We start from the raw sequence: 15,375 nt of genomic DNA, 5'->3' as shown, positions 1-15,375 counted from the left end.
CATCTTGTATAACAGTGTACATTTGCTGTCCCCTCAAAATAACTCAACACACAGCCATTAATGTCTAAACCGCTAGCAAAAAAAGTGAGTACACCCCTAAGTGAAAATGTCCAAATTGGGCCAATTAGCCATTTTCCACGTTCTCAGCGTCATATCCAGAGGTTGTCTTTGGGAAATAGACGTATGAGTGCTGCCAGCATTGCAGTAGAGGTTGAAGGGGTGGGGGGGTCAGCCTGTCAGTGCTCAGACCATACGCCGCACACTGCATCAAATTGGTCTGCATGGCTGTCGTCCCAGAAGGAAGCCTCTTCTAAAGATGATGCACAAGAAAGCCCGCAAATAGTTTGCTGAAGACAAGCAGACTAAGGACATGGATTACTGGAACCATGTCCTGTGGTCTGATGAGACCAAGATAAACTTATTTGGTTCAGATGGTGTCAAGCGTGTGTGGTGGCAACCAGATGAGGAGTACAAAGACAAGTGTGTCTTGCCTACAGTCAAGCATGGTGGTGGGAGTGTCATGGTCTGGGGCTGCATGAGTGCTGCTGGCACTGGGGAGCTACAGTTCATTGAGGGAACCATGAATGCAAACATGTACTGTGACATACTGAAGCAGAGCATGATCCCCTCCCTTTGGAGACTGGGCCGCAGGGCAGTATTCCAACATGATAACGACCCCAAACACACCTCCAAGACGACCACTGCCTTGCTAAAGAAGCTGAGGGTAAAGGTGATGGACTGGCCAAGCATGTCTCCAGACCTAAACCCTATTGAGCATCTGTGGGGCATCCTCAAACGGAAGGTGGAGGAGTGCAAGGTCTCTAACATCCACCAGCTCCGTGATGTCGTCATGTGGAAGAGGACTCCAGCGGCAACCTGTGAAGCTCTGGTGAACTCCATGCCCAAGAGGGTTAAGGCAGTGCTGGAAAATGATGGTGGCCACACAAAATATTGACACTTTGGGCCCAATTTGGACATTTTCACTTAGGGGTGTACTCACTTTTGTTTCCAGCGGTTTAGACATGAATGACTCTGTGTTGTGTTATTTTGAGGGGACAGCAAATTTACACTGTTATACAAGCTGTACACTCACTACTTTACATTGTAGCAAAGTGTAATTTCTTCAGTGTTGTCACATGAAAAGATATACTCAAATATTTATAAAAATGTGAGGGGTGTACTCACTTTTGTGAGATACTGTATATATACAGCTGCGGAAAAAATTAAGAGACCACTGCAAAATTATCAGTTTCTCTGGTTTTACTATTTATAGGTATGTGTTTGGGTAAAAATAAAAAAAAATGTTTTATTCTATAAACTACTGACAACATTTCTCCCAAATCCCAAAAAAAATATTGTCATTTAGAGCATTTATTTGCAGAAAATTGTGAGATACTGTATATATATATATATATATATATATATATATATATATAGGATAGTTGTAAACAAATTAATAAGAATGGCCCAAAAAATAAGTACAATGCAATGCAATCTGCAACCCTGTGTGTGTGCGCGCGCGTGAATTAAAGGGTCTGTCTAGCCCAGTAGTCTGCATATTAGATGCAGTAGTTGGCGCACCTCTCCTATCTCTGATTGTTCTAGGTGTCTTTTCTCTCTCTCTCTGTCTCTGTCTCTCTCTCCCCTTATCTGCCTTCTCTCTCTCTCTCTCTCTCTCTCTCTCTCTCTCTCTCTCTCTCTCTCTGTCTCGCTCTGTCTCTCCCCCCTTATCTGCCTTCTCTCTCTCTCTCTCTCTCTCTCTCTCTCTCTCTCTCTCTCTCTCGCTCTCTCTCTCTCTCTCTCCCTCCCTCCCCTTATCTGCCTTCTCTCTCTGTCTCTCTCTCTCTCTCTCTCTCCCCTTATCTGCCTTCTCTCTGTCTCTCTCTCTCTCTCCCCTTATCTGCCTTCTCTCTCTCTCTCTCTCTCTCTCTCTCTCTCTCTCTCTCTCTCGCGCTCTCTCTCTCCCTCCCTCCCCTTATCTGCCTTCTCTCTCTGTCTCTCTCTCTCTCTCTCTCTCTCCCCTTATCTGCCTTCTCTCTCTCTCTCTCTCTCTCTCTCTCTCTCTCTCTCCTTATCTGCCTTCTCTCTCTCTCTCTCTCTCTCTCTCTCCCCTTATCTGCCTTCTCTCTTTCTGTCTCAATTCAATTCAATTCAATAGACTTTATTGACATGGCAAGTAAAATTACTTACATTGTCAAAGTATAGATATAACAAAAATGGTGGGACCAACAGCAATAATAATAACAGTAGTAGTTGAAATGGGATTACCATTAACAGCAACTACAACAACAATATTAATGAGAATAACAATACATTAAAGCAATAGTAGTCGACCAATCTCAACATGACTGAGAAGACACATTACATGCTATGAAAACCAAAACAAAACAGGAAATATTATTGACATTACATTACACTTTTCACTGGCTGTCCCTCAGGTTGTGGCAGGAGGACACATATTTGGCTGCCAAAATTGCACATTTTGGCTTTTCACCCAATAAATATTGGATTTTTTCTTCCTCTTTTATAGTTTCAAATTCTTTGTACTGAATGATAATTTTTGGAAAGAAAGATTCTCTTAGGTCTGAGTATTTTTCACAGTGTAGTAGGAAATTCAGCTCTGTCTCTACCTCTCCCTGGAGGCAGAGTGAGCACAGCCTGTCCTCTCTGGGCAGCCAGGTTTGCCTGTGACGACCGGTCTCTATAGCCAGACTGTGCTCACTGAGTCTGTACCTAGTCATTGTTTTCCTCAGTTTTCTATCAGTCACAGTGGTCAGATAGTCTGCCACCATGTACTGTCTGTTTAGAGCCAAATAGCATTGAAGTTTACTTTGATTTTTTGTGGTGTCTTTCCAATAGGTGATATATTTTTCTTTTTGCTTTGTGATGATTTGGTTGGGCCAGATTTTCTGAGTGCTGTCCTGAGGCTCTATGAGGTTGGTTTTGGTTAGTGAACTGAGCCTCAGAACCAGCTGGCTGAGGGGACTCTTCTCTTGTTTCATCTCTTGACATAGTAGAGCTGTGTGATGGAATGTTTTGGGGTCACTTGTTTTTAGATGGTTGTAAAATTTGATGGCTCTTTTTTCTATTCGAATATGGAGGGGGTATTGGCCCAATTCTGCTCTACATGCATTATTTGGAGTTTTTCTTTGCACTTGCAATACAGTCTTGCAAAACTCTGCATGCAGTATTTTGATTGGATGTTTGTCCCATTTGGTAAATTCAGTATTAGAGAGCGGACCCCATACTTCGCTGCCATATAGAGCAATTGGTTCTATAACTGATTGGAAAATTTTTAGCCAGATTCTAATTGGAATTTCGATTTTAATATTCCTTTTAACGGCATAGAATGCTCTTCTTGCTCATCTCTCTCAGCTCATTCACAGCCATGTGAAAGCTACCTGTGTTGCTGATATTTAGTCCTAGATATGTGTAATTTTTGGTCTGTTCTAATAGAACTTTGTCCAAATAGAATTAATATTTGTCATCCTGATTTCCTGACCTTTTTTGGAATATCATTATATTCCGTTTTTTTTAAATTAACGGTCAGGGCCCAGGTCTGACAGAATCTGTGCAGATGATCTAGATGCTGCTGTAACCCCTCCTTAGTGGGAGACAGTAGCACCAGGTCATCTGCGTACAGCAGACACTTGATTTCAGTGTTGTGTAGGGTGAGACCAGGTGCTGCCGATTCTTCTGATGTTTTTGCCAATTCATTAATGTAGATGTTAAATAGTGTTGGACTTATTGGGCAGCCCTGTTTCACTCCACGTCCCTGAGAGAAGAAGTCTGTTTGCTTGTTGCCGATTTTAATCACACATTTGTTTTTAGTGTACATTGATTTAATAACATCATACGTTTTCCCTCCAATACCACTTTCTATTAGTTTGTAAAAAATACCTTCATGCCAAATTGAATCAAATGCTTTCTTGAGGTCTACAAAATACGAGTAGATTTTGCCTTTGTTTTGATTTACTTGTTTGTCAATTAGAGTCTGGAGGGTGTAAATGTGGTCTGTAGTACGATAATTTTTTTACAAATCCAATCTGGCTTCTGCTTAGGACGTTGTGTTCATCTGTCACGATCGTCATTCATAGAGGAGGACCAAGGCGCAGCTTTGAATGCGAACATTTTATTTATTAGAATGATCACACGATCAAAACGAAAACGTGACGTCCCTGGTTACATAAACAAACCAACACGGAACAAGAAACCACAAATAATGAATGCCTAACGGCTACCTAAGTATGACTCCCAATCAGAGACAACGAGCTACAGCCGTCTCTGATTGGGAGCCACCCTGGCCAACATAGATATACAACAACTAGAACATAAACAAATGAAAACTCACACCCTGGCTCAACATACTAGAGTCCCCAGAGCCAGGGCGTGACATCATCAAGGAAATTATGTAGTCTGCTGTTTATGATACTGCAGAGAATTTTCCCCAAGTTGCTGTTAATGCAAATTCCTCTGTAATTATTTGGGTCAAATTTGTCTCCATTTTTATAAATTGGTGTGATCAGTCCTTGGTTCCAAATATCGGGGAAAATACCTGCAGTTAGGATAATGTTGAAGAGTTTGAGTATAGCCAATTTGAATTTGTGGTCTGTATATTTGATCATTTCATTTCAAATACCATCAGCACCACAGGCCTTTTTGGGTTGGAGAGTGCAAAGTTTTTCCAATAATTCTTGTTCTGTAATTGGGGTATCCACAGGATTCTGATAGTCTTTGACTGCTGATTCAAGGATTTGTAATTTTTCTTGTATATCTTGTTGTTCTGGGCTCTTTGTTATATTGCTGTAGAGGTTTGCAAAGTGATTTCTCCACATATCCCCATTTTGGATAGCCAATTCCTCATTATGAGGTTTGTTTAATTTATTCAAATTCTCCCAGAAGTGGTTTGATTCTATGGATTCCTCAATCACATCCAGCTGATTTCTAATGTGCTGTTCTTTTTTTGTTCTTAGGGTGTGTTTGTATTGCTTCAGTGTTTCCCCATATTGAAGACGTCTGGGTCTCTGTGTTTATGATTAGATATATTTCTCAATGACTTTCTTAGATTTTTGCAATCATTATCAAACCATTTTTCGTTATCTATTCTTTTTGGTTTGCTCTTATGTTTCTTAAGATTAGCCAAGGAGGCTAATTTGTCAAATATAAAGTTTATGTTCCAAACTGCCAAATTTACAACTTCATTGGTGTAGGAGAATGTTAATGCTAAAAAGTTCTCTCTCTCTCTCTCTCTCTCTCTCTCTCTCTCTCTCTCTCTCTCTCTCTCTCTCTCTCTCTCTCTCTCTCTCTCTCTCTCTCTCTCTCTCTGTCTCTCTCTCTCTCTCTCTCTCTCTCTCTCTCTCTCTCTCTCTCTCTCTCTCTCTCTCTCTCTCTCTCTCTCTCTCTCTCTTTCTGTCTCTCTCCCCTTATCTGCCTTCTCTCTCTCTCTATGTCTCTCTCTCCCCTTATCTGCCTTCTCTCTCTCTCTCCCCTTATCTGCCTCTGTCTCTCTCTCTCTCTCTCTCTCTCTCTCTGTCCCTTTCCTCAGTACCACCAAGCATTGAGAGAAGTAGGCCGCTGAAAGATAGCTCCCGGCAGCCCCAATACTGGCTCCCAAAATATCACTGCTAGTGAGACTGATCTACTCTCAGTTCCCTCTCTCTCTCTCTCTCATAGCCAGGAGACAGGTCCTCTCATCCTCTTTTCTTTCCTATCGTCCTTTTTCTCCTTCCCCTTTTCGCCACAGCTCCACCTAGAGCTTCAATCCCTCTGAAAGACATGGGCTAACATGCAGAAAGGACATCCTAGACCTGTGGTTGTGAAAGAGTGTGAGAGTGTGAGTGCTTGCAACAGGTGTAGACTAACAGTGAAATGCTTACTTATGGGCCCTTCCCAACAATACAGAGAGAAAAAATTATATAAAAATAATAACACGAGGATTAAATACACAAGTAACAGTAACAAGATATTCTAAACTAAGTGTTTTGATCACTGTCCATGTAGAATAAGCAACATTTTACATGATACCATAGAAGCAGTGTTCTGATGATATAACAATGTGCACCTTTCATTGTCATTTCCAGCCGATACAGATACAGTGCCTATCAGCATTATGTCTGGTGGTAATGGAGCTACCTTGGCAAACATGTCAAAGTGGTCATAAAAGTTTATTTGTCCCGTGAAAATCCAGAAAAATCATTAAAAGGTTATATAGGATGAGCCATGACTAGAATACAGTATATAAAGTGGGTAAAACAGTATGTAAACATTATTAAAGTGACCAGTGTTCAATGACTCTATATGTACATAGGGCAGCAGTCTCTAAGGTGCCGGGTAGAGTACCGGGTGGTAGCCGGCTAGAACAGTGACTATGATTCAGGGTAGGGTACTGGGCGGAGGCCGGCTAGTGGTGACTGTTTAACATTCTGATGGCCTGGAGATAGAAGCTGTTGCTCAGTCTCTCGGTCCCAGCTTTGATGCACCTGTACTGTCTCCGCCTTCTAGATGGTAGCGGGGTGAACAGGCCGTGGCTTGGGTGGCTGAGGTCCTTGATGATCTTCTTGGCCTTCCTGTGACACCTGGTGCCGTAGATGTCCTGGAGGGCAGGCAGTGTGCCTCCGGTGATGCGTTGGGCTGACCGCACCACCCTCTGGAGAGCCCTGCGGTTGTGGGCTGCAATTGCCGTACCAGGCAGTGAGTGATACAGCCCGACAGGATGCTCTCAATGGTGCATCTGTAGAAGTTGGTGAGGGTCTTAGGGGCCAAGCCTCCTGAGGCTGAAGAGGCGCTGTTGTGCCTTCTTCACCACACTGTTTGTGCAGTGTGGGTTGGCGCCCCCCCTTGGTTTGTGCTGTGGTGGAGACCTCTGTGGGCTATACTCGGCCTTGTCTCAGGATTGTAAGTTGGTGGTTGAGGATATCCCTCTAGTGGTGCGGGGGCTGTGCTTTGGCAGAGTGGGTGGGGTTATATCCTTCCTGTTTGGCCCTGTCCGGGGGTTTCTTCGGATGGGGCCACAGTGTCTCCGGACCGCTCCTGTCTCAGCCTCCAGTATTTATGCTGCAGTAGTTTATGTGTCGGGGGGCTGGGGTTAGTTGGTTATACCTGGAGTACTTCTCCTGTCTTATCCAGTGTCCTGTGTGAATTTAAGTATGCTCTCTCTAATTCTCTCGTTCTCTCTTTCTCTCTGAGAACCTGAGCCCTAGGACCATACGTCAGGACTACCGGGCATGCTGACACCTTGCTGTCCCCAGTCCGCCTGGCCTTGCTGCTATTCCAGTTTCAACTGTTCTGCCTGCGGTTACGAAACCCCTACCTGTCCCAGACCTGCTGTTTTCAACTCTTAATGATCGGCTATGAAAAGCCAACTGAGAGACCTGAGCCCTAGGACCATACGTCGGGACTACCGGCCGTGGTGACTCCTTGCTGTCCCCAGTCCGCCTGGCCTTGCTGCTATTCCAGTTTCAACTGTTCTGCCTGCGGTTATGGAACCCCTACCTGTCCCAGACCTGCTGTTTTCAACTCTTAATGATCGGCTATGAAAAAGCCAACTGAGATTTATTCCTGATTATTATTTGACCATGCTTGTCACTTATGAACATTTTTGAACATCTTGGCATGGTTCTGTTATAATCTCCACCCGGCACAGCCAGAAGAGGACTGGCCACCCCTCATAGCCTGGTTCCTCTCTAGGTTTCTTCCTAGGTTTTGGCCTTTCTAGGGAGTTTTTCCTAGCCACCGTGCTTCTACACCTGCATTACTAGCTGTTTGGGGTTTTAGGCTGGGTTTCTGTACAGCACTTCGAGATATTAGCTGATGTACGAAGGGCTATATAAAATAAAATTGATTGATTGATTGACTGTTTGTGCACGCCGAGGAACTTGAAGCTTGATGTGGATGGGGGCGTGCTCTCTCTGCTGTCTCCTGTAGTCCATGATCAGCTCCTTCATTTTGTTGACGTTGAGAGAGAGGTTATTTTCCTGGCACCACTCCGCCAGGGCTCTCACCTCCTCCCTGTAGGATGCCATCGTTGTTGGTAATCAGGCCTACCACTGTTGTGTCGTCTGCAAACTTGATGATTGAGTTGGAGACATGCGTGGCCACGCAGTCATGGGTGGACAGGGAGTACAGGAGGGGGCTGAGCACACACCCTAGTGGGGCCCCTGTGTTGAGGATCAGCGTGGCGGAAGTGTTGTTGCCTTCACCACTTGGGGTCGGCCCGTCAGGAAGTCCAGGACCCAGTTGCACAGGGAGGGGTTCAGACCCAGCCCCTAAGCTTAGTGATGAGCTTGACCACACACCATACCTTCCTGTGTGGTGTCCTGTATACAACAGGAGTTCCCTGATCCTGGTGCGGAATATACAGGGTTTCTTCCTCCCCATATTGACTGATACTTTCATTCAATATAAAAAATAAAAAAAAGTTGTGTAGTAAAAATGTTATGCCGAGTGCCAGGTCTCTCTCCATTCAGAGACATCAGTATTAAGCCTGTCTGTCAGTCTGGACTTCATCACATCATCTTGCAAGTCTCCATGTGCTGCCTCCATACATGTTTCTGTGAACCCTTACAGTACACACGGAGTCGCTGTTCTATTACCAATGGCAGTTATGGATAGGTGATATCTGACACACACACATATATACTATGTTGAAGTTTGACCAAGTCAGACTAAACTTACCTAATTCTGTTCACGACCGTTGGTGAGCAGGCAAGAGGTGAGGCTAGAGGTGAGGTCTTTGCCAAAGCCCCATTGATGGGCATAGCAGCATAGATCAGCTCCTGGCCCCTCATCAAAGATACTGGTCGGTCACACACACAAACAAACACTCACACAGACACACACACACAGAGCACTGATTACATTATAAATGGTGGTTATGATTAGCCTGGTGGATGCAACCTAATCGCTGCGTTCATCTTTCTATTTCACTTCAGATATCCTAAAATGTTTCAGTGAAATAGAATGGTGAACACAGCTATCAGACTGGTTCCACCAGGCTAGGTTATGCCCTGGACATTATCTGCATCTATGAAGTAGAAAATAAGCAACAAATAATGTCAGTTTACATAAATTGTTTCACAATTGGGTTATCAAATTTATCAAAGTAATGAAGTGGGTTACCTTCTGTATTTGTACAAATGATGAGCCTGTGAAAGCTGTTGCTGCTGACAGGTGAATGTTGCTGGCCGGATACTTTCCAACATTCATAGGAATGCTCACAGCGAGGGCATGTCTGCATGATACTGATGAGGGCCCCCTTGCTGTTCTTCTCTATGCTACATGTTTGGCTGCAAACTGGACATCTCTCGAACAACTGCAGCAGGCAATCTTATGAGGTGGTGTTGGGAGGGCCTGTGACAGAGTGATATAATAGACAGCGAAGTGGCAAATTGCATTTTTTTCTAAAGAAAGGACAATGCTTTTTGCTAATGCACTTCACAATCAAAATGACTACTAGTTGTATCTGCTTGGCTCAGGAATTAGCCTACTATTTTTTAAGCCGGGTATTTTTTAATATAACTTTTCACATTTCACATAACACATATTACCTGTCGTTGTTGATGAAGCTGTCTGTGTCATCAGTGCAGTAACTTGGGTCACTATCAGAGGTCTCATGATGGCGTGTCCTTTTCATAGGAGTCAAGGGAGACTCTGTCAACAGCGGAGGAGGTGTCACAAGGGTACTTGTGTCGCATTACACACTTATTCTGAGGTATTGCCTGACAAGCTGTGAAAATAGCAAGTGAACAGTGAATGAAATTATTTTTGGAGGTCGCTAAACCATTGCAATCACATTGCTGGACATGTTATGATACCCACCTTTGCTCCTTCTGGTAGGTCCTGGCATCCATTCATGACCAGGGGATCAGTCTGGCACCCAACTGTGCACTTTGTCTAACAGAAAAACAGGGTCAACGAGGGTCATCATCCCTCAATTATAAACATAGCTTGAGAAATAATGTAATCTTGTATGGAAGCAAATTCAATGTTTTACAGATGTAGACTGACTGGCTCCAGATTAGATTAGATTCAGGCCGGTGACGCCGTTACACTATGCAACCAACTGTGACATGTTTTGCTATGGCCCTGTTTTTTTTGTTGCTGCTAGTTAATACACAGTTGTAGTCAGACATGAATTAGCAAGTACCACCATAGCTGCATCCAATATTTATTTGTGCCCTAGACATGGGTTGCACCTCGGAGGTAATGTGACTGTTTAGTCTAAATTACACTAACTTAGATTGGCATGGAAATACGATGACATTGCTAAAGTAGGCAAATAATTAGTAGGAAATAACTTTGCCATTATGATGTAGTCAAATTTACTTTAGAGAGATGGCAAGATTGCCATTAGGTCCCGTGTAGCTCAGTTGGTAGAGCATGGCGTTTGCAACGCCAGGGTTGTGGGTTCGATTCCCACGGGGGGCCAGTATGATAAAGTATGAAAATGTATGTACTCACTAACTGTAAGTCGCTCTGGATAAGAGTGTCTGCTAAAATGACTAAAATGTTAAAAATATATATATACTGTTACTAGCTAGAAAAGTTTGTCAAAAATAGCTAGCAATGTTAGCGAGCTAAAATATGGTGGTCCCCTCAATCTTTATATAGCTGGATAAAATTATACTGCATCTAAAGTCAATCTGGAGACATCACAATCATGACAAAAGTTTTCCTACGTATTATTTGCCTTCTTTTGAAATTTTTTCGTGTTTCCAAGCCAAATCCGAGTTGTATTGCTAGGTAAGTAGGTAGCTAGGTAGGTATGTAGCTAGGTAGCTAGCTAGTTAGCTAACTACAGCTATGTTACCAACAATAGTGATAATGATTATCAAAATATAGCTACATAACCAGATACATAACCAGCAGTCTATAGCAGGGATCATCAACTAGATTCAGCCGCAGATGGTTGTGGGGACGGAACATAATTACAAATAATTTGTAGACTGCAAATTGACCGCAAGGAGCCCAAACAGATATAATATTTGACTAAAACATAATCATTTAAACCTTGCTTACATTTGTATATGATCACTTGTCTCTCTATTATGTGTGGGAGTACTTGGGAAACAGATTAGAAACATTGGAGTCAACAATCACTTGGAGCTGATTTCCTGGTGTTTTTACAGTCGTCTATGTTCAACAATAAAAAAAATATATTTATACTGAGAAAAAATAGAAACGCAACATGTAAGGTGTTGGTCCCATGTTTCATGAGCTGAAATAAAAGATCCCAGAAATTTTCCATACACACAAAACGCTTATTTCTCACAAATTGTGTGCACAAATTTGTTTACATCCCTGTTAGTGAGCATTTCACCTTTGCCAAGATAATCCATCCACCTGACAGGTGTGGAATATCAAGAAGCTGATTAAACAGCATGATCATTACACAGGTGCACCTTGTGCTGGGGACAACAAAAGGCCACTCTAAAATGTGCAGTTTTGTCACACAACACAATGCCACAGATGTCTCAAGTTTTGAGGGAGCGTGCAATTGACATGCTGACTGCAGGAATGTCCACCAAAGCTGTTGCCAGAGAATTGAATGTTTATTTTTCTACCATAAGCCGCCTCCAACGTCGTTTTAGAGAATTTGGCAGTACATCCAACCGGCCTCACAACCGCAGACCATGTGTAACCACGCCAGCCCAGGTCCTCCTGCGGGATCGTCTGAGACCAGCCACCCTGACAGCTGATGAAACTGAGGACTATTCCTGTCTGTAATAAAGCCCTTTTGTGGGGAAAAACTCATTCTTATTGGCTGGACCTGGCTCCCAAGTGGGTGGGCTGCGCCCCTGCCCAGTCATGTGAAATCCATAGATTAGGGCCTAATGAATTTATTTCAATTTACTGATTTCCTTATATGAACTCAGTAAAATCGTTGAAATTGTTGCATGTTGTGTTTATATTTTTGGTCAGTATATATTGTTTATTTTTTGCTCTGAAAACTTGGGGTGCCAAATAAAACCACAGGCCGCCAGTTGGGGAACCCTGGTCTATGGTCTAGTTACCGGTATATTCACCACCACTGGAGACCAATGCCCTCCAACCACCTATTCCGCATGATGGGGTCCTTCGGCAGGGCATGCAAGCCATAGTTGTTGGCTGTGCATCCTGCTGGAAGCATAGGTTCAAAATAGTTATTTTCAGTCTCAAACAGCCGTGATCCTTTCAACGCGTTGGTTGGGGGCGATGAAACAACGGAGCCCCATTCAGTGAAGGGAAGCGAAGTAGACAGAGGGGCGATTTGCACGTGGAGCTTGGCAAAATGGGGGATGATTTGTTGACATAATTGTAATCCAAACCCAATTTACTTGTTGTGACGCTCTGAGGTTCCACATTTTGACACTAGAATAAATATTTTTGACTCACGTTGATGCCACATAGGCCGTTTTCAAAGGGCAGTCGCTCTTTAAAATGGGTGACAGGTCTTAAGTCTCAGTTTTTTGCCTCCTCTATGGAAATATGACATCAGGAATGTACCATTAGCTGTGTGTAGTGGAAGGGGGTCCCAGTCTCTATTAATAATAAAATGAGATGCTCAGCTATCAGGGTGCATAGTGACCTAGAGTAGTGTTTCCACCACACATAACACTAGTCTCGTTCATACAGTCTTTGTTCATGTGCTAATGCTATACCCTGTTTCACCCAAATATTTATATATACACTAAATGACTGACAGGGGGCGCTGTTTTGAAGCCACCATGCCTCCATCTTTAGAGAATTTGGTACATCCAACCGGCCTCACAACCGCAGACCATGTGTATCCCCCACCGTTGTAAAAAATATTTTGGAAGCTATAGAAATGCATTTATGAATGTATATATTTGTTTTTGCCACGTTTATTCTATTACAGACACCTTCACCACTTAGGATACTTAAAAATGATATTATGTGAGCAACAAATATAGAAAAAAGTATATATATTCTTAAAGTTCTAATGTTACTGTCCCCACTACAATAAAAAAAATACTTAAATACATATAGTTTTGTCGATGAAGAATTGAATTGAAATACTGTAGAATTCCATTCATTCCTATGGAGGACTGCTTCTTCTGGGGAGTTCCAATATCGCCGTCCGGTGGCTTCAAAGCCTCTCATTGGCCAATGCATAGCATCAGCAATCCAGGGGTTTTTCATCATCAGTTTCACCCAGGGCTAATATCTACTGGAGGCCTTTTACTCTCTCTGTAGCCTATGATTTAGGAACTTTAAAGTACATGTGCATTATGCAATGGTTTTGCCTGACCCAAATGTTGTTGTAAAGCTTGAATACATTCTGCATGGAATTCATTCAGCAGCGTTTGTGTGTGCCGTGGGTGTGTGTGACAGACATTGTGTGCAAACGGAGAGTGACTAGTCAGTATCAGCAACCTCAGAATGCCCGCCCCCCACCACACACACACACACACACACACACACACACACACACGGCTACCTGGACTATTTGCATTGACCCCCTTTTTTTTACACTGCTGCTACTTGCTGTTTGTCTATGCATAGTCACTTTACCCCTACCTACATGTAGTGTACATATTATCTCAATTACCTTGACTAACCTGTACCCCCACACATTGACTGTACCAGTACCCCCTGTATGTAGCCTCGTTATTGTTATCTTATTGTGTAACTTATTTTTACTTTAGTTTATTTAGTAAATTTTTTCTTAACTCTTATTTTCTTAAAACTGCATTGTTGGTTAGGGGCTTGTAAGTAAGCATTTCACTGTAAGGTCTACCTACACATGTTGTATTCGGCACATGAGAGAGAGAGCGAGAGAGAGAGAGAGAGAGAGAGAGAGAGAGATGGGGGAGGACAGTAGAGAGAGAGAGAGAAAGGGGGAGGACAGTAGAGAGAGAGAGATGGGGGGAGGACAGAGAGAGAGATGGGGAGGACTGTAGAGAGAGAGAGATGGGGGAGGACAGTAGAAAGAGAGAGATGGGGAGGACAGTAGAGAGAGAGAGATGGGGAGGACTGTAGAGAGAGAGATGGGGGAGGACTGTAGAGAGAGAGATGGGGGAGGACAGTAGAGAGAGAGAGATGGGGGAGGACAGTAGAGAGAGAGAGATGGGGAGGACAGTAGAGAGAGAGAGAGATGGGGAGGAGAGTAGAGAGAGAGATGGGGGGAGGACTGTAGAGAGAGAGATGGGGGAGGACAGTAGAGAGAGAGAGATGGGGAGGACAGTAGAGAGAGAGATGGGGGAGCACAGTAGAGAGAGAGATGGGGGAGGACAGTAGAGAGAGAGAGAGATGGGGAGGACAGTAGAGAGAGAGAGAGATGGGGAGGACAGTAGAGAGAGAGAGAGATGGGGAGGACAGTAGAGAGAGAGAGAGATGGGGAGGAGAGTAGAGGGAGAGAGATGGGGAGGAGAGTGGGGAGGACAGTAGAGAGCGAGATGGGGGAGGACAGTAGAGAGAGAGAGAGATGGGGAGGAGAGTAGAGAGAGAGATGGGGAGGAGAGTAGAGAGAGAGATGGGGAGGAGAGTAGAGAGAGAGAGATGGGGAGAAGAGTAGAGAGGGAGAGATGGGGAAGGACAGTAGAGAGAGAGAGATGGGGGAGGACAGTAGAGAGAGAGAGAGAGAGAGATGGGGGAGGAGAGTAGAGAGAGAGATGGGGAGGAGAGAGAGAGAGAGATGGGGAGAAGAGTAGAGAGAGAGAGATGGGGGAGGACAGTAGAGAGAGAGAGAGAGAGAGAGAGAGATGGGGAGGAGAGTAGAGAGAGAGAGATGGGGAGAAGAGTAGAGAGGGAGAGATGGGGGAGGAGAGTAGAGAGGGAGAGATGGGGGGAGGACAGTAGAGAGAGAGAGAGATGGGGAGGACAGTAGAGAGAGAGATGGGGGAGGAGAGTAGAGAGAGAGATGGGGGAGGAGAGAGAGAGATGGGGAGGAGAGAGAGAGAGATGGGGAGAAGAGTAGAGAGAGAGAGATGGGGGAGGACAGTAGAGAGAGAGAGAGAGAGAGAGATGGGGGAGGACAGTAGAGAGAGAGAGAGATGGGGAGGACAGTAGAGAGAGAGAGATGGGGAGGACAGTAGAGAGAGAGAGAGATGGGGAGGACAGTAGAGAGAGAGAGATGGGGGAGGACAGTAGAGAGGGAGAGAGATGGGGAGGACAGTAGAGAGGGAGAGAAATGGGGAGGACAGTAGAGAGGGAGAGAGATGGGGAGGACAGTAGAGAGGGAGAGAGATGGGGAGGACAGTAGAGAGGGAGAGAGATGGGGAGGACAGTAGAGAGGGAGAGAGATGGGGAGGACAGTAGAGAGGGAGAGAGATGGGGAGGACAGTAGAGAGGGAGAGAGATGGGGGAGGACAGAGAGAGAGAGAGACTCTGGCTACCTCTCTATGTGCTGTTCTCTCATGTAGAAATAGACCCATC

The 15,375-nt window shown here is 44.2% G+C and overlaps 1 protein-coding gene across 5 annotated transcripts in view; it reads left to right on the top strand.

Moving 5' to 3' along the window:
• The window catches only part of LOC121540613 (SRSF protein kinase 2), a 125,070-nt gene that overhangs the window by 32,952 nt on the left and 76,743 nt on the right, over positions 1-15,375 (top strand). The gene's annotated exons all lie outside the window — the stretch shown is intronic.

The sequence above is a fragment of the Coregonus clupeaformis genome, chromosome 26 (assembly GCF_020615455.1).
Source record: "Coregonus clupeaformis isolate EN_2021a chromosome 26, ASM2061545v1, whole genome shotgun sequence".
NCBI classification, from domain to species: Eukaryota; Metazoa; Chordata; class Actinopteri; order Salmoniformes; family Salmonidae; genus Coregonus; species Coregonus clupeaformis.
The sequence above is the reverse complement of the archived record's forward strand: the minus strand, read 5'-3'. Positions and strand labels throughout refer to the sequence as shown.